Below are 21522 nucleotides of genomic sequence, written 5' to 3' on the forward strand. Positions count from 1 at the left end.
AGAAATATTTAATATCTTGAGAATATTTGTCATCAGTATTTGAAAACAAATTGTACCTTCTACAATGTCAAAGTAGCTCCGTAGATGTCACCTCTGCAAAAGTAATTAGGAAATAAAATCATGTAGTTTTTAAAGTTTTAGGCTTATCATTCAGGCTCTTTGACTTGCATAACTTTACTATTTATCTTGTTGGATGGCCTTGGAAAGATCATTTAATCTCTCTAGAATTCAATCTCCTTTCAAAAATGCCTTGGTTGGTGACATGGGGGTGGGGAGAGATTAAAAGATATATTTTTTTAAGATTTTATTTATTTATTCATGGGAGACACACACACACACACACACACACACACACACACACAAACACAGAGAATGGCAGAGACACAGGCAGAGGGAGAAGCAGGCTCCATGCAAGGAGCCCGATGTGGGACTTGATTCCGGGTCTCCAGGATCACACCCCGGCTACAGGCATCACTAAACCGCTGCGCCAGGGCTGCCCCTAAAAGAGATGTTATTAATATTTCTACTAGTTCTAAAATTTTATTATTCTATTATTCATTTTCTCCCTTCCCCCTTCCCACTTAATGTTCTAGGACATAGATTGGTAATTAGTCAAAATTGTGGGATCTTCTAGCAAAGTAATCAGACTTAACATTAAAGGCTATGAGAATTTGAAACAAAAACTTTCCTTAATTCATTATAAGATCAACTTGTTCACAAGAAAGCAGACAAAAACTACTAGAAAGAGAAAATGGAAATAGAGAAATACATTTATTTATATTTATATTTATACATTTATATTACTATTTGTAATAAAGATTTTATAGGATGAATACTTATCTGAACAAATGCATGTTAAACAAAGTTGAATTTACATTCAAAACAACATTACATCTTGTCAAAATGATGCATGTTTAAGGTTATGAAATATTTCTTTGTGTAGAAAAAAATAAGTCACTGTGCATTATACAACCAATGAAGATGATAGCCTTATGATCAGGCCAAGTTATATTGTTTCTCAATATCAATTTCCCTCCTGGGGATATTACAAATAATTACTTTGTATGAGTAAATAAGAAGTGGCAAATGAGTGAAACAGTAAGGCTGATAAAGGAAAAATAATAACTTTGCCTTTCAACAGTTCTTATCTAGGATAAATGAAGATCCTTTTTTTTTTTTTTTTTTTTTTTTTTTTACATCTCCCTAGGGGATTTTGAAAACCTACTATATCTGTTGTGGAATTTCCTAAGAGGTCATTACATTCTTTTGTACAACTTAAGGTCTGAGAGATAAAAAGTGATGGTGATCAAAGATCACATGGGTCTATGGAAGAGACTTCCCCAGAGTTATCTTTTTGAGTCAGTTCCTTTGTCCTTACAGTATCTTCTTAATAAGTTTAAATGAAACACTATCTGTAATATTTCTCAGAGATCCCAGGAAGGGAAAATAAATGCCTCTGTAATGACAACTGTCAGAATTAAATGACCTTCACAGACCCAATGATCTCCCTAAATGAGATAGCGGGTGTAAAAAAAAATGTAAACTATAATAAATGTTTGGAATTATTATTGAGATGACCATTCCAAGACTGACTCAATCATGTGTTTCATCACAAAAATTCCTTCTAAATGGCAGGACTATAAAGGTGTTCATGCAACTGGGCAGGGACATGTGGTCTTCAATATCTAAATCTTCACGTCCTGCCTTCATCATCCTTCTTTCAGGTTCCAGAAAAATGCACACAGGTCAATGCCAAACATACACACTTTTCATACTATGAAATTCCAACGTGGTTCCCTAGTGAGCTAGGTTAGCCCATAGAATTCCTTTCACTCAAGGTAGAAGTAGGAAGAGGGCATGGTACCAATGCATGCCAAGCAGCCTCCTTCAGCCTTTCACTCTAGCCTTTCACATCTTGCACAGTAACTCATCTTAACCGTTTGCAGCCCTGTGAGAGAGTCCAAAGAGAGGGGATCCCCAAAAATGAGTCCTGTGGTTCCAAAATACTTGTCTTGACTTAGCCATGCCACTATAATATTTCCTCATTCTGTGTGAAACGGGTGGTAATGGGGATGGAATAGCTATATTTCATAGTAACAGACCTTGCTTAGGAACTGTTAAGTAATTTTCTCAAAATTGCATTTGATGATTTTTCAGGTTTTTGCTTTATAAAACTCTCATGTATCTTTTGGTAAAATACAAGACAGGCAAGATACATCATACATAGTGGGTTTGTCTTCCTTGGCCTTGAAAGTGAAAAGGCCACAGTCATGGTCTAGATTGACTGTTGATAAGTAGTGTCATCAGCCACCTTGTTTTCTTACCTGGATAAGCTCAGATTAAAATGCCTTATTCTTAAACTGTTCATCTCCATGTTGCAGAGTGACACTGAGAAAACAAATGAAAGAGAAAATGTCAAAGTCAAATGTCCAAAATGTTTTGGAGAGTTATTTGGCCATTTCACATGACCTTTTAGGATCCAGAGAGAGGGAATTCAATGCTGGAAAAGGCTGCTATTCCACCTTGGATATCTTTAATGTTTTTCTTACACCAAAGCTGTGATCTGTTCCCTCATTTTTTCCACTCTTTAGTCCTATTTTGTGCTCTGGAGACTTATTCCTCTTTTACAAGACATTTTTTTTTTTACATATTTGTTTTTTGTTTTGTTTTTTTGTTTTTTAGTTTTTACATATTTGAAGGCAGTTATGCTTTGTGAGATTTTCATTTAAAGTTCAAGTGTTTTAAGAAAACCATAAACCAGGGCTCCTGAGTTGCTCAGTGAGTGAAGAGTCTGACTCTTAATTTTAGCTCAGGTCATCTTCTCAGGAGCTGGGCTCCATGCTCAGTCCAGAGTCTGCTTGAGTTTCTCTCCCTTGGCTCCTCCTGCTCTATCTCTTGCGCGCACGTGCTCTCTCTCTCTCAAATAAATATATCTTTTTTAAAAAAGAAAATAATAAACCATGAATAATAATGAACTTGTGTCTTAGACAAATAATACATATTGCTTTCCAATGAAAACAACTCTAGCTTAAATACATATATCTACTAGTTTTAATAGCAATGTCTTATACATGTAAAATGAGTCAAATTAATGGTATATTTTTTCAGACATTATTTCATAAATCTTACAGCTAGTAATTAAAATCCATTTTATAGAGTAGAAAGACTGGAGCACTGGAATCAGAGAGGTATAGGTTTAATTTATGGCTTCTTCAGCTGTGTGGTCATGGCAAGTTAACTTACCTTCCTATGCATCATTCCTTCATCTCAGAAGTGAAGAAAAGAATACCTACCTATCAGAGTTTTGGCAAGGATCAAAGATAATATAAGTAAAATAGTAACACAAATAGGGTGGAATACTCAACAGAAGGTAAAAGGAGCGAATAACATCAACATATATCAAGCTGGATAGATGAGCAAAGTCAACCGTTGGAGGGAACACACTGAGAAACAGAATAAGATGGATGGTACAACAACATTTAGGTCAATGTACTCATGTGGTACTCACATAAAACAATACCATCATTGCTCATGAAAGGCAGATTGCAAAACACACATTACATACATTGTGAAAGAGTAAATGGCTTTGGAATGGTGAAAACTAGGATTTTAGAGGGGAAATGAAAGAGACCAATGATAAAAAAACAAATATATTAAAATAATAAACATTTTTAAAAGGGTGTTGGACATGAATGCACAGTTTTGTGCACTTGAGATCCAAGAGGAAAGGAAGATAAAATAATGTTTAGCACAGGGCCTCCCATATAGTTGAAGCATCATGCAAGAGGCCATTTTTATTGTTTGAGTATCCTACTTAGCAGGGCTTTATTTGCATCAGTGTGACTGGTATTATTGAGCTCACCAATGTTTATAGGGATAAGACTGAGTCAATGGAGTCAAAAGACCAGAAAGAAATTATGGGAAGTAGAAAATGGAAAAAAAGCTTTTTTTAAGTCATAAGAGCTTTTATTTATGGAGTGCTTACCATTAACCGGGCATTAATTAAGTCAACCAATTCATATTTATTGATATTTATTGAGTGCTTATTGTGTTAGACACTGTCCTAGACATGGGAAATACAGCAGGAAATCAACCACTGCAGCGACAACAACAAACCATGCTGTTACGGAGCTTACATTCCAGCCAGGGGAGAGAGGCAATAATAACTAAAATATACAATATGTTATGGTGGTAAATTCTAAATTCTATAGAAGAAACAATGTAAGGAGGGAAGGATGCTGTGCAGTGGGGGTCAGGGAAAGCTTCCCTGAGAGACATTGCTCCAAACCTACTTCATGTAGTATCTCCTTTAATGATTCTTCCCAACCTGCTGCGAAGAAGTTACGTTTATAAACTATGATTGCTATTTTCACCTGAGCAAACCTGGGCTTAGGGTCCTTGGGTATTTCCTGTAAAGTCTGATAACTGGCCAAGGGATAGGATAGGATTAGAGTTTGGGCCACCTAGCTCTGGAGCTGACCCTGTATGTATCACCTCTCATACAGGGAGCTGGGAGGAGCTGTGGGGAATCCACCAAAGTGGGACCAGGAATGTGGTTTGGTAAAACATTAAATCAATACTATCATAGTGTCCATTTTATATCTTGAGAATCTAAAATAAACATCTTTTGTTTTTGGTGAGAAAAAAACTTAAAACAGGGCAAAATCTCCTGGGGTGGTGGGTGTATCCAGAGGTTATAAAGGATATATCAAATATTTCCACCTGCTTTACATCAACCCCTTTAATTAATTGCTACAGACCCAGGAACCTCAATCTTGTGCCTGGTTCACACAACCTCAAATGGCTTGTTTGTTACAGAATCGGGATGGAGGAAACACCCAGCACAAGTGCAATAGCCAGGCTGGGCAGCCAGAGCCTCTGTGCCTCTCCGCATGGGCAACTCCCACCAAGCCTTTTGGGCTGCATGGCTTCTTTTTTAAACTGCAGAGAGGCTCAGAGTGAATTACTGATTTGAGGAGACCCATTTGCAGAAGCAAAGGAGTGAGTAAAATTAAAGGGGGAGCAGTGAAAGGAGGTCCAGATGAAGAAAATGAGGGGAGGAATTAGGTAAGAATTGGCAAGGTGAACTTCAAGATGACCACGTCCAGACTAGGAAGGAAGAGGGAGAGAAGGAGGATGGAGCAGGGTCACACACACGGAAAAGTTCCTCTAGCCCAGTAATCCTAATGATAGTCCTAGAAGGCAGGTATGAATAGTGTTGTTTTTTATATATGGGAAAACTGAAGCTCAGGAAAGATACTTCACTTACTCAAGGTCATGTAGCTAGCTAGCAAGAGAGTCTCCCAATGCTTCAGTTTTGTTTTGTTTTTTTTTTTCTTTCCATGGGTCTCTTTCTTCCCTTGTTTCCATCGTTTCGTCCCTTCAGTCTCCTTTATTTGTACAAGGTGAAGCATTGAGGTTTTTACCCTTTTTCTAAAATAGTTATCGAGTATCCAATGACAGGCTATGCGGTTACCATGACAACACGGCCTTTACTGAGGACTGGCCTCCCGGCCTTGCCTCCAGAATCCTATTTCAGCGTCCTTTGTGGAACTTGTAACAGCCGCAATTTTGTATTTTGTCTGGGTGACCCTTTGCTTAACGTTTGTCCTCCCCTAGACTGGCTGCAAGCTTCAGAAGAGCAGGGACCCGGGATCCCCGGGGTGGTGCAGCGGTTTGGCGCCTGCCTTTGGCCCAGGGTGCGCGATCCTGGAGACCCGGGATCGAATCCCACGTCGGGCTCCCGGTGCATGGAGCCTGCTTCTCCCTCTGCCTGTGTGACTATCATAAATAAGTAAAAATTAAAAAAAGAAAAAAAAAAAAAAAAAAAAAAAGGAAGAGCAGGGACCTGCCTACTTTCGCCTGGAGCGTGCCCCCAGCGTTTTGCACAGCGCCCTAGCATTCGAGCTCGGCATAAATACCTGCTAAGCAAATGTTCTTGTGGTTTCAGCAAGCTCCTCAAAGTGCACGGACGGTAACCTTTAGCGCATAATTACGTTAATAGATACTGTGTAACGAGTCGGGCCGGTATTTACAGGTAGTACACAGGGAAATGAACACACACACACACACACACACACACGCGACTGCACAAACAGCCTCGGGCAGGCGGACTCAGAAAGAAACGAAGCGCACGCCCTCGGAGCGGGCCGAGCCCACCCACGCACCCACCCACCCAGCGGGGAGCGCACCCGGGCTCCCGCGGCGCCCAGAGCCCGGAGTCCTGCGGCGCGGGGGCGGGGGCGGGGCGGGGGCGGGGCGGGGGCGGGGCCCGGGCGCGAGCTGCGCCCCGATTGGCCCGCGCCTGCCGGCAGGGGCGGGGCCGGCGGCGGGAGGCGGGCACTCGGGGCGGAGGCGGTGCGGCGCGGCGGAGGCCGTAGTTCCAGCATAAACAAGGCGCCCGACTGGCCGGGCGGATTTTTTTTTTTTTCCTTCTTCTTCTTCTCTTCCGAGCGCGCGCTGTAGCTCCCGGTGCTCCGGTCGCGCTGGTGGGCGCGCGGCAAGCCGCCGGGGAGCCGAGGAGCCGGGGCCCCTCTGCAGGTGGGTTGCTCCTGGGCCGGCGCCTCCCGGAGGGGCGGGAGCGGGGCGCGGGGGCGGGCGGCCGGGCTGCCCTGTGCGCCTTCGCGGACGGTGCCGGAGCTGCGCCCCGAGCGCGCGCCGCTCTCCGGCGCCCCGGCTGCAGGCTGCGCCTCCAAGAGGCGGGAGAATCGGGGCGACCAGATGCTCTCCGGCAAGAGAGGGGGAGCGAGGGAGCCCCCAGCCTGGCGGCCGAGGACACCTGGGGCTGCCCCGGGAGCCGCGCGGGGGCCAACAGGTGCGGGGCCGAGCCGCCGCGGCCCGGGCGGGGACCGGCTTGGGTCGTGCTTTGCATCTCTCGCCCCGGTCCCGCAGCCAGGCCTTCGGGTTGAAATCTTGGTAGTGTTTGAGGATCTGCCTGAGTTCTAACCGCATCCTTCCTTCCTCCATCCCCTTTTCTGTGCGCTGTTAGGTTGTTTCCTTCTACAACTTGGCTCGTTTTCGCGGGTGTTGGGGGTGGGGAGGGGATTGTGTGTTGTTGAGGTGAGTGTCCTATAATCCAAGATCTGATTCTTAGGAAAGGACAGGAAACAGATGTCATGTGCTTGCCGTTGACTGACGAGGTGAGGTTTGTTCATCCCTCCGTCCACTTGGCGGATTTGGGACGCACCGAGGCTCCTGGCTTTGGCCGGAGCTCAGGTGAGTCGCCTCGAGACGCCTGGCTCGGATTTAATAGCATGAGCCCAAGTACCTGGGAGCCTGCGGCACCTGGTTGGTATAAGAGAGGCTCCACTTCCTAGGGGGAACCCCGGGAACAACTTCAGTGCTGAACAAGAAAAGGAGGGGGGACCTGGGGGCTGGTGTCTACACACCCGTGTGTGTGTCCCCGCATCCACACACCACTGGAGCATTGCTTGAGCATTGTTTCGCACCTTAACCCCAACCCAATTGACGCAGTTCAGGCTAACGCAAGGTAGCTAAGTCCCCTGACAGTGCAGAGGGTGGTCCAAGTGATGTAAATAGCAGGAGGAGGTCTCTAGGGAGCGACTTTCTCTCCGAATGTCGATGTGCCCATCTTCGCTGATTGATTCGGTGGATACAGTGTGTATAGATGAATATGCACACAAATTTGTGTATGTGTGTTTGGGCGAACACGTCTCCAAGGAGTCCTTCGTCAGCAGCACCATGTGACAGCGGTCAGGAACTGCTGGTGTGCGTAGATCTATATTTAGCCCTGGATGATCTCCAAAGGGGGAGGGAGGGTCTCTGAACTGGGTGCATAAAGAGGAAGAGCCTAGGGATCAGGGTGTTGCACTCTTGAATAATGTCTTGGTACAGTCAGACTCAGATGGGGTGAATAATTTATTCTTCCCTCCTGAAAACAGCAGCCAGAGCTTGGCATGTGATAGCTATGTCTCAATTTAAAACATGGTTGGACCTCTGTTAATAAAACCTATGCGAAGAAACAAGGAGGTTGCAATTAACCAGAATCTATGCCTGATTGGAGATTTGGGAGGAATATAACTGGTTAGATGAGGTTTAGGGCAAATATAGAATTGATTTTCAAAAAAATAAAAATTTTTGGCTGTTGAGATTCTCATAACAAAATAAAAGAATGGCAGCTTGTTAGATCTTATCATTAGCAGTTATTTCATGTGGGGGGTGGGATGGGGTAGGGGGAACAGTTGTTGGGCGAGTGAGGACCCTGGGGCACTTTTGACAGAAATCAGGGTTCCCAAGCATTGCTATATCATTCCTTTCAAGCAGATTTTCTGGCAAAGATGAGAAGAGGAGCTACTGATGAGCAAGTTTCTGGTTGGCATTATTCCGCCACATGTGGGTCAGTGCTTTGTTTTCCTAGAGGTGGCAACATTTCTGACTACTAAGCATACTGGCCTTGTACTTTCCAGTTGTCTAATGGCGTGTTCAGTTCTTAGAATTTATTTCTCCCATGGTTCATTTTCAGTCTCACTCCATTTTATGTGCTCCACAAGACATTTTCTCTGATACTACTAACACCTGATACCTGAGATAACACGTCTTTTGGAATAGAAAATCACCAAAAAGCATTTACAGTTTTTGTCTCTTTTTATCCCAGATTAGCATCCAATCTAATGTACTCTTAGGTATGTATTACTTGATGTTTCTGAATATGTATTGTTTATCATAATGCACATTTCTTATATTATTAGTAGCATTATGTTCTGTCAATCTAAAATTAACCATCAAAGTACAATAGACCCTTTCAAAAAAAAAAAAAAACTAACAGTTGAATAACTCCCATCTAGGAAAAAGAGATAAAGGGGACAAGCTGGGTGAGTGTCTATACGAGGTAAGGTACCTGATAATGGCACAGGAAATGATGGAATCAACATTCTCAATCTCCAAGGCTACCTGTAAGAAGTGGGACTTTGGAGAAGGAATTTGTGTGGCTCCAGTAGGTTTTCCCTGAGACAGGAGATGGGGAAAAGAGGATATTCTTCCTTACTTAAAGAATTTGGAATCCCCAAAGCAGGGGTTGAGAATTTTTATTCTGATACCACAAAAAACAAATGAAAAAGACATCATTATGTATTGTGAAGTCTTAAAGAGACAAATCGTACTGTTGAAAATACTGCTTAAGATTTATGGCATTTTTGTTGTTAGTGGTTGAATTTAGGTGTTGCCTCATTACCTGCTTCACTTTTCTAGAAGAACTATCCTGTCCTTTCTTGGTTCTCCAATTAAACCTATTTAAAAAATAGATCTATACAACCCCTGATTATCTTAAAATGACAGATATTATAGCCTCGTGCTGTGGACAGATTTCTGCCCTGGGAGTAGGGAGATGGGTTCTGGAGACTTAGCAAGTCATTTGTTCTCACCCTTTACCCACAATATTTATAAAGTGGATGAGGTGTTGAACTAGATGATTTATGAGTCACTTTTAGTTCTGTGACAACTGATTTATTTTGCTATACTATCACTTCGTGCATTTGTACCTTAAATGGGGTGGAAAATGAAGGATGAAGTGTCTACAGTTAGATGTTCAGCTACTTTCTGAATGTAGGGAAATGAAGAGAGTGAAATTTCTTTGCGTTGATAACAACTATGCAGAAATTTAATATTTTCTTGACCTCTCTTTTGCTTTTGTTTTTCTCCTCTAAGTGTATTAAAAATACTAATTATCAAGAAAGTTGAGTGAGAATTTTTTTTACTTAAGTCAGTGTTACTATTTATGAAATTTTTTAAAAGATTTTATTTATTTATTTATTTATTTATTTACTTACTTACTTACTTGAGAGAACGAGTGTGAGGGACAGATGAAGAGGGAGAGAATCTCAAGCAGACTCCCCACTGAGCACGGAGTCTGATGCAGGGCTCCATCTCATGATCCCAAGATCATGACCTGAACCGAAACCAAGAGTCTGACACTTAACTGAGCCACCCAGGCATCCCACCATTTATGAAATTTTTAACCAGTCTTTGACCTATCATTTTTTCTTAGGCTTATATATTTACTATCCCATTTCAAGGTATGTCTATATCTAGAAGTCATTCATTTGATGCAAATTTTTTTAGGAAGCCCTGGTATGAAAATCAGTTTCACAAAGGGAAAGTAAAAATTAGCCTGTAAGGAAGGAAAACACTTTACAGAGGGACAGGATCTTTCTATTTATCAAAAAGAGAAGAATGGACGGGGAGGGATAAACATTGTTTTCCAAGAACTTGCAGCCAAAAAATAAAATTATCCCGGGAACTATGTTACATAGTAAAATGTAAATAGAAAATTCTGCTTGTTTACTAAATGTCCTTACTAAGTATCAGGTTATTTTCCTGCTGAAATAAATTTGGTCTAGAAAAATAAACCCTTTTAGTAAAGGATGCTCCCCATATGATAGTCTATAATTTGGCTTGAGAGCTATCATATAGATGATTCAACAACTTATATCTGTGCCATCCAGTATGGTAGCCACTAGCCACATGGGGGTATTTAATATAATTAAACAAGATTAAAAATTTAGTTTCTTAGTTGTACTAGCCACATTTTAAGTGCTTAATAGCTACTTGGGGCTAATGGCTACTGTAGTGGACAGTATAGAAGATGAACATTTCTAATATCCCAGAAAGTTCTTTTCGACAGCACGTAATTAGATCAGGATGATTTTGATTATCCAGAAGATCACTTTTATCCCTCTGGGAAAATGAAATAATTAATTCTCATCATATTTGGGCCCCCTAAGACCTATAAAAGGCTGACTTTTTCAGCCAGCATTTGTTTTCAACTGTACAGCATGAACAGTGCCACTTTCCTAAGCTCAATAATATGCCAAGATCACAAACACCAGTTTCTTAGTTAGTTTTTTTTTTTTTTAATCCGGAACTGCAGTTGTCCTTTTACTTTTCTAAACCAGCACCCACTGTTAACAGCTGAAAAGCACCCATCTTTTCACAGACAAGGAACGTGGAGCCATCTACTGTTAAGATCGAGAAGTACATGGCAAGTTGTAGATTCAAAACAATGCCTTAAGAGTATCAACGTGTTCTGCGATCTGTTCCCACACAGTAAAGATCTGTCTTGCAGAAAAGTTTTAGAGTTGTCATGTAGTGAAATGTCGTTTTGTGTTTTAGTAAATAAGCTCCTGACAAGATATCCCCAAGACAAAAGATGATAAATTTTTTAGCTTTGATTTTCTTCCAAGGAAACCAAAGATAGTAATTATTTGAGTCAATCCTCTTCCTCCATCAATTAGGAATTAGTAAAGATTTCTTAAGTAGCATCCAGGGATAAATCAAGCAACATGCAAATTCTTTTTTTTTTTTTTTGTATGAAAGCCTATAACATCAGTAAATAATACCACCGATTTCATCATTATGGAGAGAAATAAGACCTTCTTTAATTAAAAAATACTTACTCCCCCCTCCCCCCGATTATGAAATTTACTAAGCACTTGGGGGCTCAGTTTCAAAGAATACACCTGTCTGAGTGATTTTTTGTTTAGTGCCAAAGAAGTAAGTTGATTCTGAATTGTCTGCTCTGCATTGTTTGTGCTCACAGAAACTGTACCTCTTTTCTCAAGGAGGTCAGCAGAAGTGTAGCATTTCTACAGTTTCCAGAGCTGTTGCTAGAAATCTCTGCCTTTAGGATTTCCCCTGGCTCAGGAAAGATGTGAGAAGATAATCTTCTAGGCATTTTCAAGCTCAGAAGAAGCCATGTTTTATTTAGATAGTGTCAGGAACATGACTTTTCCTTTCACCCTGAACCAAATCCATAGTTAGCTACACTCTAGGAACATGCAGTCCATCCTTGTATTCTAGGATCCAGTGGTGCCAAAAGGAGGCTAGCTATGCTTGAGAAAATCAGCTAGAGTAAAGCTGAAATACGTGAACTCTTTCTCATTCAGCTTTCAGGAACCTCAAATGAGAAAAGGAAGAAGGTGCCTCTCACCAAAGTGCAAAGTTCCTTTGGAATCTAGATGGGAATTGGGAAACCTGTAATTCCAGGATATTAAATTAAGCCTCTCCTCACTAAACAAATATACTTTCAAAGTTCAGCTGTGATAGGGAGGCCTTCCTCTACTTCAGTGGGTTTTTTTTTAAATTGGGGCACATGCCCAGCATTTGAAGGGAAACAAACAGATAGTGATCAATATAAAGGTATTGGGTTTGTTAAGTATTTCACCAGAGTACTCTGATGAAATATGGAGCGAAAGCCCTCCAGACCTTTTTTGTTGTTGTTTTGAGTCCTACCTTTTCTAGCTTATTCTCTTAAGTGTAAAGGAAATGCTGACTTGACATTCTGGTAGGGAATTACAAAGCACCTGCAGCAGATGTTGAAGGATAGCTTTTGATTTCGTTCCCATACCCATCTTTTCCTCAACCTCTTTTCCAATTTGAATTGTCACCTGAAACCACCTTATCCTGGTGCACCTGCCTCATCATAAATAACATTGTGCAAAAGCAGTCACTAATTCAAACACAGTCTGCTGTTTAGAAAAAGGCAGCTTTTCATCTGGTGCTTTCCTTGGTTTGAAACCATTAGGCATGCCTTTCAAATCCATTCATCCCTTAAATCACCCAGAGCTTGCTTCCTTGCTTCTGGATCAATGTCAGGCTGAACTTTTTCAGAGTCCTTGGAAGAACATGATATATCTTGGTGACTGAATTAGCTGCCCCTGTAACATATCTTGTCTGTCAACCAACTTTTCAGCTTACCAAGTTAATTTTAGAAAAGAGCATTCATCTTGTATACCTGAGTTAGATATATCTTTTACTTCCCTTTGGGAAGTTTTCCAACAGAACCTGTAATCTGTATGCTAATTTCATGGTTCTAAGCTTTCTTTTAGCCTGGTTCATTGTTTTAAAAACCAGTATCTGTTTCCTGTTGTCTCATGGCATTTTTCCCCACCCCAAAGTGCCATCTTAACTGTAGGGGAACAAAATGCCTGTTTAAATATCTCTACCCAAACCAAAGAAGAATCATTTTAAAATTCTCATAAACTCCATTTGATTGGTACTACCTGAAAACACAAGTATGCCTTGATTTCTAAGGAGCCAGGCTTGAATGTGGCAGACCAAGCTTCCCTTCCCAAACCACCAGGTTCTTCTTCTTTGAAGATGACTAGATAAATTGTATCTAGGCTCTGCACAGGCCTGCACATGTGCTTCCTAAACTGGGGTCTGATCTCCCTGAAGGTGTATGCAAACCTGTTGGTGTATTTCTCCCAGGACAGTGTGGGGAGAGGTTTGTGATCTCCCTAGAAAGTTAAGAGCCACTGGTCACATTGAATACATTCTGAGTTTCCCAGGAAATGATTTACAAATGAAACTTTGTAAGGTGAGAATTGCTTGTGAGATTAACCTGTTCTCTGCCTTATATTATTAGTAGTTATTAGAATAAAGTCAGCAGCTTTTTTCAAGTGTCTCATATAAATATCTTTTTTCAAAGGAATTAACTACTTTGAAGTTTGACTTAAAAGAAAGATTTTATTTATTCATTTAAGGGCAAGAGAGAGCATGAACCGTGGGGGAGAGGCAGAGGGAGAGGGAGAAGCAGACTCCCTGCTGAGCAAGGGGCCCTATACAACATGACACAACATGGGGCTCTATCCCAGGACTCCGGGATCATGACCTGAGCTGAAGGCAGACCTTAACCATGTGAGCCACCCAGGTGCCCCTTGAAGTTTGCCAGCATTTACTTAATGCTGTCACACATTCTAATTTTGGAAAAGTCAATTTTTCTCCGGGCAAGATTTTGGTTAGCAGATAGGTATATTGGATTGTGCAAAATTTGTGCTAAGGAAGGGTGGTAGACAGTGGAGAAGTTGGTTTTGAGGTTATATTGGAAAGGGTAGAGGGGAGTAAATTGAGAGTTTAAAGGACTCTAGAGATAGAAAATATTAATTGTGAGAGCTATAAAGAGAAAGAGAAGAAATCAGAACTACACAGAGATGAAAACAAATAAATAAATGGAATCCCTGGGCTAAGAGCAGCCTCACCCGTTGCCTTTCTTCCACTACAGAAATCATTAGCAAATGATTCCTGGCATTAATTATGCCTGGAGATATAATGCTTTTCTGGATTCTTATGTCCAGTGCTTGGATATTTTGGTTTTTTAAATAAAACCAAGCTAATATTAATGTTTTGAGTTGAAAAATGAGGCATAGATGACAAATCTGAGTAATATGAACAAACAGTAGCTCTTGATGTGCTGATAACAGGGAAGATACTTGAAAGAAAAGACTCACTATGTTTATCTTCTTAGGTATTTAAGGTCTACTTCACGAACAGTACTTTCTGTACCATGCTGCTGACCTCCCCTTATTTGTCAAATGCGTTTATTACACAAGGCAGTTGGCCTTTTCAGAAAATTGCTAGATTGGCCACTTGTTAGAGATTGTCCAGAAATGGTTGTAATGAATCCTGTGATCCATGATCTTTATTTTGGTCATTTGTCTCACTAAGATGTTTTACTGGATTTTTTACTCAGTTAAGATTTTAAACACAAGCAAATATTACTGTATTTAATTGAATTCTAAGATTCCATCCATTGTAAGATGCTCTTTTATTTCATATTGCTTAAAAAAAAAAAAAGACTGTCACACATGCCTTTATCAGTATGTGCATTCCAATTAAAAAGATACTAAAATATAAAGAAGTGTGTTAAAATCTGAGCTCTAACTCGATGGGACTGTGCTTTGATTGCAAAGGTCAGTAGCATACATACTTCTGTTACCATGATATTATTGCTTATTAGTAAGAGTAATTCGTGGCATTAATACATCTTTGGAGCAATGACAGAACATGTAAAGCATATAAATTATTCTGATAGCCTACAATTTGGGAGGGACGGATTTTTTATTTAATGGTTAAATATTACAAGTTCAAGGAAGTCCATTTGTAGTTCAACATGATGTAGTATACTAAATTTTGAACCCGGAACCTGAGGATCTAGGTTTGAAACACTGTCCTATCTGTCCCTGATCTGCTGTGTAACCCCTGTCAGTTATGACAGTTTTTCTGAACCTCAGCTGCTTATACAGTCAAAACAGTGAGAAGATGTCTGCCAAACAGAGTAGCTCTAAGAATCCCAAAAGGCATTTACAGGCAGTAAACTTTACACAAATGGCAGCTGCTGATCTTCTCAGCCTCCTGTGCTATGCATCTAGGCATGTCTCTGATGAGCAGCCTTGAAGGGGAATCAGAGAAGTAAAGGAAGGTGGAATGTGGAGACCTTCCCAGCACAAAAGATCCAAAAGCAACAGAATGAGAAGGGAGGGAGAGGGCCTAAGGAATTAAAGATGCCATCTTGCGTATAAGGCAAGTATAAGGCAACATAGAAAAATATGACCACTGTATGTGAATAAGGGGTTGGAGTCTCTTGGAGTGATTTCAAATCTCAGCAGTTGATTGTTGCTGTGTGCAAGTTCAACAACCAAGATGGTTCATGGGAGAATGAAATCAGCTGATTAGCGGTAGAACATAGGGCTGATTAGGAGGCAGAAAATGACCTGTGACATACCCTCTTCTTAAAATTGATTTGTAGGGGTAATAAGCTATAACCCCAATTTATTTACCTCAGTTTGGTTTCCATTGCTATTTGCAATATTTTCTTCCGTGCTTGGTTGGAGGGGATTGTCTGAGGGTTGCTGTTTTGTATCTTGTCAAAGAAATCTCATGAGTGACACATTTCCAAGGAATAATACAGAAGCCTTTTGCCATTGCTCTAATGATGCTCTAAGAATTTTGCCATAAAAGAATTTAATGGTTTTGTTATAATTTAGGATTTTGGGAGGAGTGAATAAAATTGAGAATAATTTTCTAAATAAAAAACATGTGTTGGTGGTGGTATATTACCTTCTGAAGTTCTTATCAGAACTGTTAAGCACCAGATTAGGGCTTCATTAAATCTTCATTAAATCTTCATTTAATCTTCATTAAATCTGAGTCCTTGGTCAGATCTGAATCCTTGTCTGTTTTGTGGAAGTAAATAATCGAGAAGTACAAATATTTGTGGTGCTGATTCCTTGAAAGGGAACTGGGTGACACTTGACTATCATAGGCTAATGCTTATTGTCAGTGAACAGTAGGCAGCAGGGGTGCAGGACTCAGAGGGGTACGATTGGGTTCACTTGGTACTTTAGGCACATCACTGTGAGATCTTAGCCTGGTCACTTCATCTCACCTTCTAGGGTTTGTACACTTACAAAAATAGGAGATTGGAGCAGAGTGTGATGGCACGTGGGCTTTGGCTTCTTCCATGACTTGTTTTTGCAGTTGTTGCTAATCATTTAGGACGCACATTCTCCTACCTAGTTAGAGCCTTGGAATTTTTCTCACTCATCTTCAGGACGTGAGGTACCCACTTGTAATTTGATTGCAGTGGAAAGTGAAATAAAATCTGTTTTTCATCCTGGACCAGATAATTTCTATGATCCTTTTGAACTTTTTTTCTTTTTTTTTAAATAAATTTATTTTTTATTGGTGTTCAATTTACCAACATACAGAATAACACCCAGTGCTCATCCCGTCAAGTGCCCCCCTCAGGGCCTGTCACCCATTCACCCCCACCCCCCACCCTCCTCCCCTTCCACCACCCCTAGTTTGTTTCCCAGAGTCAGGAGTCTTTATGTTCTGTCTCCCTTTCTGATATTTCCCACACATTTCTTCTCCCTTCCCTTATATTCCCTTTCACTATTATTTATATTCCCCAAATGAATGAGAACATACACTGTTTGTCCTTCTCCGATTGGCTTACTTCGCTCAGCATAATACCCTCCAGTTCCATCCACGTTGAAGCAAATGGTGGGTATTTGTCATTTCTAATGGCTGAGGAATATTCCATTGTATACATAAACCACATCTTCTTTATCCATTCATCTTTCGATGGACACCGAGGTTCCTTCCACAGTTTGGCTATTGTGGACATTGCTGCTAGAAACATCGGGGTGCAGGTGTCCCGGCGTTTCATTGCATCTGTATCTTTGGGGTAAATCCCCGACAGTGCAATTGCTGGGTCGTAGGGCAGGTCTATTTTTAACTCTTTGAGGAACCTCCACACAGTTTCCCAGAGTGGCTGCACCAGTTCACATTCCCACCAACAGTGCAAGAGGGTTCCCTTTTCTCCACATCCTCTCCAACATTTGTGGTTTCCTGCCTTGTTAATTGTCCCCATTCTCACTGGTGTGAGGTGGTATCTCATTGTGGTTTGGATTTGTATTTCCCTGATGGCAAGTGATGCAGAGCATTTTCTCATGTGCTTGTTGGCCATGTCTATGTCTTCCTCTGTGAGATTTCTCTTCATGTCTTTTGCCCATTTCATGACTGGATTGTTTATTTCTTTGGTGTTGAGTTTAATAAGTTCTTCACAGATCTTGGAAACTAGCCCTTTATCTGATACGTCATTTGCAAATATCTTCCCCCATTCTGTAGGTTGTCTTTGAGTTTTGTTGACTGTATCCTTTGCTGTGCAAAAGCTTCTTATCTTGATGAAGTCCCAATAGTTCATTTTTGCTTTTGTTTCTTTTGCCTTCGTGGATGTATCTTGCAAGAAGTTACTGTGGCTGAGTTCAAAAAGGGTGTTGCCTGTGTTCTCCTCTAGGATTTTGATGGAATCTTGTCTCAAATTTAGATCTTTCATCCATTTTGAGTTTATCTTTGTGTCTGGTGCAAGAGAATGGTCTAGTTTCATTCTTCTGCATGTGGATGTCCAATTTTCCCAGCACCATTTATTGAAGAGACTGTCTTTCTTCCAATGGATAGTCTTTCCTGCTTTGTCGAATATTAGTTGACCATAAAGTTGAGGGTCCGCTTCTGGGTTCTCTATTCTGTTCCACTGATCTATGTGTCTGTTTTTGTGCCAGTACCACACTGTCTTGATGACCACAGCTTTGTAGTACAACCTGAAATCTGGCATTGTGATGCCCCCAGATATGGTTTTCTTTTTTAAAATTCCCCTGGCTATTCGGGGTCTTTTCTGATTCCACACAAATCTTAAAATAATTTGTTCTAACTCTCTAAAGAAAGTCCATGGTATTTTGATAGGGATTGCATTAAATGTGTACATTGCCTTGGGTAACATTGACATTTTCACGATATTAATTCTGCCAATCCATGAGCATGGAATATTTTTCCATCTCTCTGTGTCTTCCTCAATTTCTTTCAGAAGTGTTCTATAGTTTTTAGGGTATAGATCCTTCACCTCTTTGGTTAGGTTTATTCCTAAGTATCTTGTGCTTTTGGGTGCAATTGTAAATGGGATTGACTCCTTAATTTCTCTTTCTTCAGTCTCATTCTTAGTGTATAGAAATGTCACTGATTTCTGGGCATTGATTTTGTATCCTGCCACGCTACCAAATTGCTGTATGAGTTCTAGCAATCTTGGGGTGGAGGCTTTTGGGTTTTCTATGTAGAGTATCATGTCATCGGCGAAGAGGGAGAGTTTGACTTCTTCTTTGCCAATTTGAATGCCTTTAATGTCTTTTTGTTGTCTGATTGCTGAGGCTAGGACTTCCAGTACTATGTTGAATGGCCGTGGTGAGAGTGGACATCCCTGTCGTGTTCCTGATCTTAGAGGAAAGGCTCCCAGTGCTTCCCCATTGAGAATGATATTTGCTGTGGGCTTTTCATAGATGGCTTTTAAGATGTTGGGGAATGTTCCCTCTATCCCTACACTCTGAAGAGTTTTGATCAGGAATGGATGCTGCATTTTGTCAACTGCTTTCTCTGCATCTAATGAGAGGATCATATGGTTCTTGGTTTTTCTCTTGCTGATATGATGAATCACATTGATTATTTTACGAGTGTTGAACCAGCCTTGTGTCCCGGGAATAAATCCTACTTGGTCATGGTGAATAATTTTCTTAATGTACTGTTGGATCCAATTGGCTAGTATCTTGTTGAGAATTTTTGCATCCATGTTCATCAGGGATATTGGTCTGTAATTCTCCTTTTTGGTGGGGTCTTTGTCTGGTTTTGGAATTAAGGTGATGCTGGCCTCATAGAACGAATTTGGAAGTACTCCATCTCTTTCTATCTTTCCAAACAGCTTTAGTAGAATAGGTATGGTTTCTTCTTTAAACGTTTCATAAAATTCCCCTGGGAAGCCATCTGGCCCTGGACTCTTGTGTCTTGGGAGGTTTTTGATGACTGCTTCAATTTCCTCCCTGGTTATTGGCCTGTTCAGGTTTTCTGTTTCTTCCTGTTCCAGTTTTGGTAGTTTGTGGCTTTCCAGGAATGCGTCCATTTCTTCTAGATTGCCTAATTTATTGGCGTATAGCTGTTCATAATATGTTTTTAAAATCGTTTGTATTTCCTTGGTGTTGATAGTGATCTCTCCTTTCTCACTCATGATTTTATTAATTTGAGTCTTCTCTCTCTTCTTTTTCATAAGGCTGGCTAATGGTTTATCTATCTTATTAATTATTTCAAAGAACCAACTCCTGGTTCTATTGATCTGTTCCACAGTTCTTCTCGTCTCGATTTCGTTAAGTTCTGCTCGAATCTTTATTAACTCTCTTCTTCTGCTGGGTGTAGGATCTATTTGCTGTTTTTTCTCTAGCTCCTGTAGGTGTAAGGTTAGCTTTTGTATTTGAGGTCTTTCCAGTTTTTGAATGGATGCTTGTACTGCGATGTATATGCCCCTTAGGACTGCTTTTGCTGCATCCCAAAGATTTTGAACAGTTGTATCTTCATTCTCATTAGTTTCCATGAATCTTTTTAATTCTTCCTTAATTTCCTGGTTGACCCTTTCATCTTTTAGCAGGATGGTCCTTAACCTCCACGTGTTTGAGGTCCTTCCAAACTTCTTGTTGTGATTTAGTTCTAATTTCAAGGCATTATGGTCTGAGAATATGCAGGGGACGATCCTAATCTTTTGGTATCAGTTCAGACCCTATTTGTGACCCAGTATGTGGTCTATTCTGGAGAAAGTTCCATGTGCACTTGAGAAGAATGTGTTCAGTTGAGTTTGGATGTAAAGTTCTGTAGAGATCTGTGAAATTCATCTGGTCCAGTGTATCATTTAAAGCTCTCGTTTCTTTGGAGATGTTGTGCTTAGAAGACCTATCGAGTATAGAAAGAGCTATATTGAAGTCACCAAGTATGTGTATTATTATCTAAGTATGTCTTAACTTTGGTTATTAATTGATTGATATATTTGGCAGCTCCCACATTCGGGGCATATATATTGAGGATTGTTAAGTCCTCTTGTTGGATAGATCCTTTAAGTATGAGATAGTGTCCCTCTTCATCTCTCATTATAGTCTTCGGGGTAAATTTTAGTTTATCTGATATAAGGATGGCTACCCCTGCTTTCTTTTGAGGACCATTTGAATGGTAAATGGTTCTCCAACCTTTTATTTTCAGGCTGTAGGTGTCCTTCTGTCTAAAATGAGTCTCTTGTAGACACCAAATAGATGGGTCCTGCTTTTTTATCCAGTCTGAAACCCTGCGCCTTTTGATGGGGTCATTAAGCCCGTTCACGTTCAGAGTTACTACTGAAAGATAGGAGTTTAGTGTCATCATGATATCTATTCAGTCCTTGTTTTTGTGGATTGTTCCACTGAACTTCTTAAAGGGGAATTTTAAGAGTCCCCCTTAAAATTTCTTGCAGAGCTGGTTTGGAGGTCACATATTCTTTCAGTTCCTGCCTGTCTTGGAAGCTCTTTATCTCTCCTTCCATTCTGAATGAGAGCCTTGCTGGATAAAGTATTCTTGGTTGCATGTTCTTCTCATTTAGGACCCTAAGTATATCCTGCCAGCCCTTTCTGGCCTGCCAGGTCTCTGTGGAGAGGTCTGCCGTTACCCTAATACTCCTCCCCATAAAAGTCAGGGATTTCTTGTCTCTTGCTGCTTTAAGGATCTTCTCTTTATCTTTGGAATTTGCAAGCTTAACTATTAAATGTCGAGGTGTTGAATGGTTTTTATTGATTTTAGGGGGGATCTCTCTATTTCCTGGATCTGAATGCCTGTTTCCCTTCCCAGATTAGGAAAGTTTTCAGCTATGATTTGTTCAAATACATATTCTGGCCCTCTGTCCATTTCGGCGCCCTCGGGAACCCCAATTAAACGTAGGTTTTTCTTCTTTAGGCTGTCGTTTATTTCCCTTAATCTATCTTCATGGTCTTTTAATTGTCTCTTTTCCTCAGTTTCCCTCCATGCCATCAACTTGTCTTCTATGTCACTCACTCGTTCTTCCACCTCGTTAACCCTCGTTGTTAGGACTTCTAGTTTGGATTGCATCTCATTCAGTTGATTTTTAATTTCTGCCTGATCTAAATTCTGCAGTCATGAAGTCTCTTGAGTCCTACTGGTGGCTCTAGTCTTTTCTAGAGCCACCAGTAGCTGTATAATAGTGCTTCTGAAATGGCTTTCTGACATTGAATTGTAATCCACATTTTGTAACTCTGTGGGAGCGAGGACTGTTTCTGATTCTTTCTTTTGAGGTGAGGTTTTCCTTGTAGTCATTTTGCTCAGTGCAGAGTGGCCAAGAACAAGTTGTATTGGGAAAAGGAGAAAAAGAGAGGA

At 40.7% G+C, this 21522-nt stretch overlaps 1 protein-coding gene across 10 annotated transcripts in view; it reads left to right on the forward strand.

Annotated features, from left to right (window-relative positions):
- Window positions 1-21522, forward strand: part of RASGEF1B (RasGEF domain family member 1B) — a 550412-nt gene that overhangs the window by 500034 nt on the left and 28856 nt on the right. The window contains exon 1 of one of the 10 annotated variants that reach the window (XM_038582301.1): window positions 6355-6540. The exons of 8 other annotated variants lie outside the window; for them this stretch is intronic. The gene's annotated coding sequence lies outside the window, so the exon portion shown is untranslated. Of the gene's footprint in view, window positions 1-6354; window positions 6541-6672; window positions 6815-21522 lie in introns of those variants that run through there. One more of the 10 variants, XM_038582302.1, reaches the window with a different exon arrangement.

This window comes from Canis lupus, chromosome 32, assembly GCF_011100685.1.
Source record: "Canis lupus familiaris isolate Mischka breed German Shepherd chromosome 32, alternate assembly UU_Cfam_GSD_1.0, whole genome shotgun sequence".
NCBI lineage: Eukaryota > Metazoa > Chordata > Mammalia > Carnivora > Canidae > Canis > Canis lupus.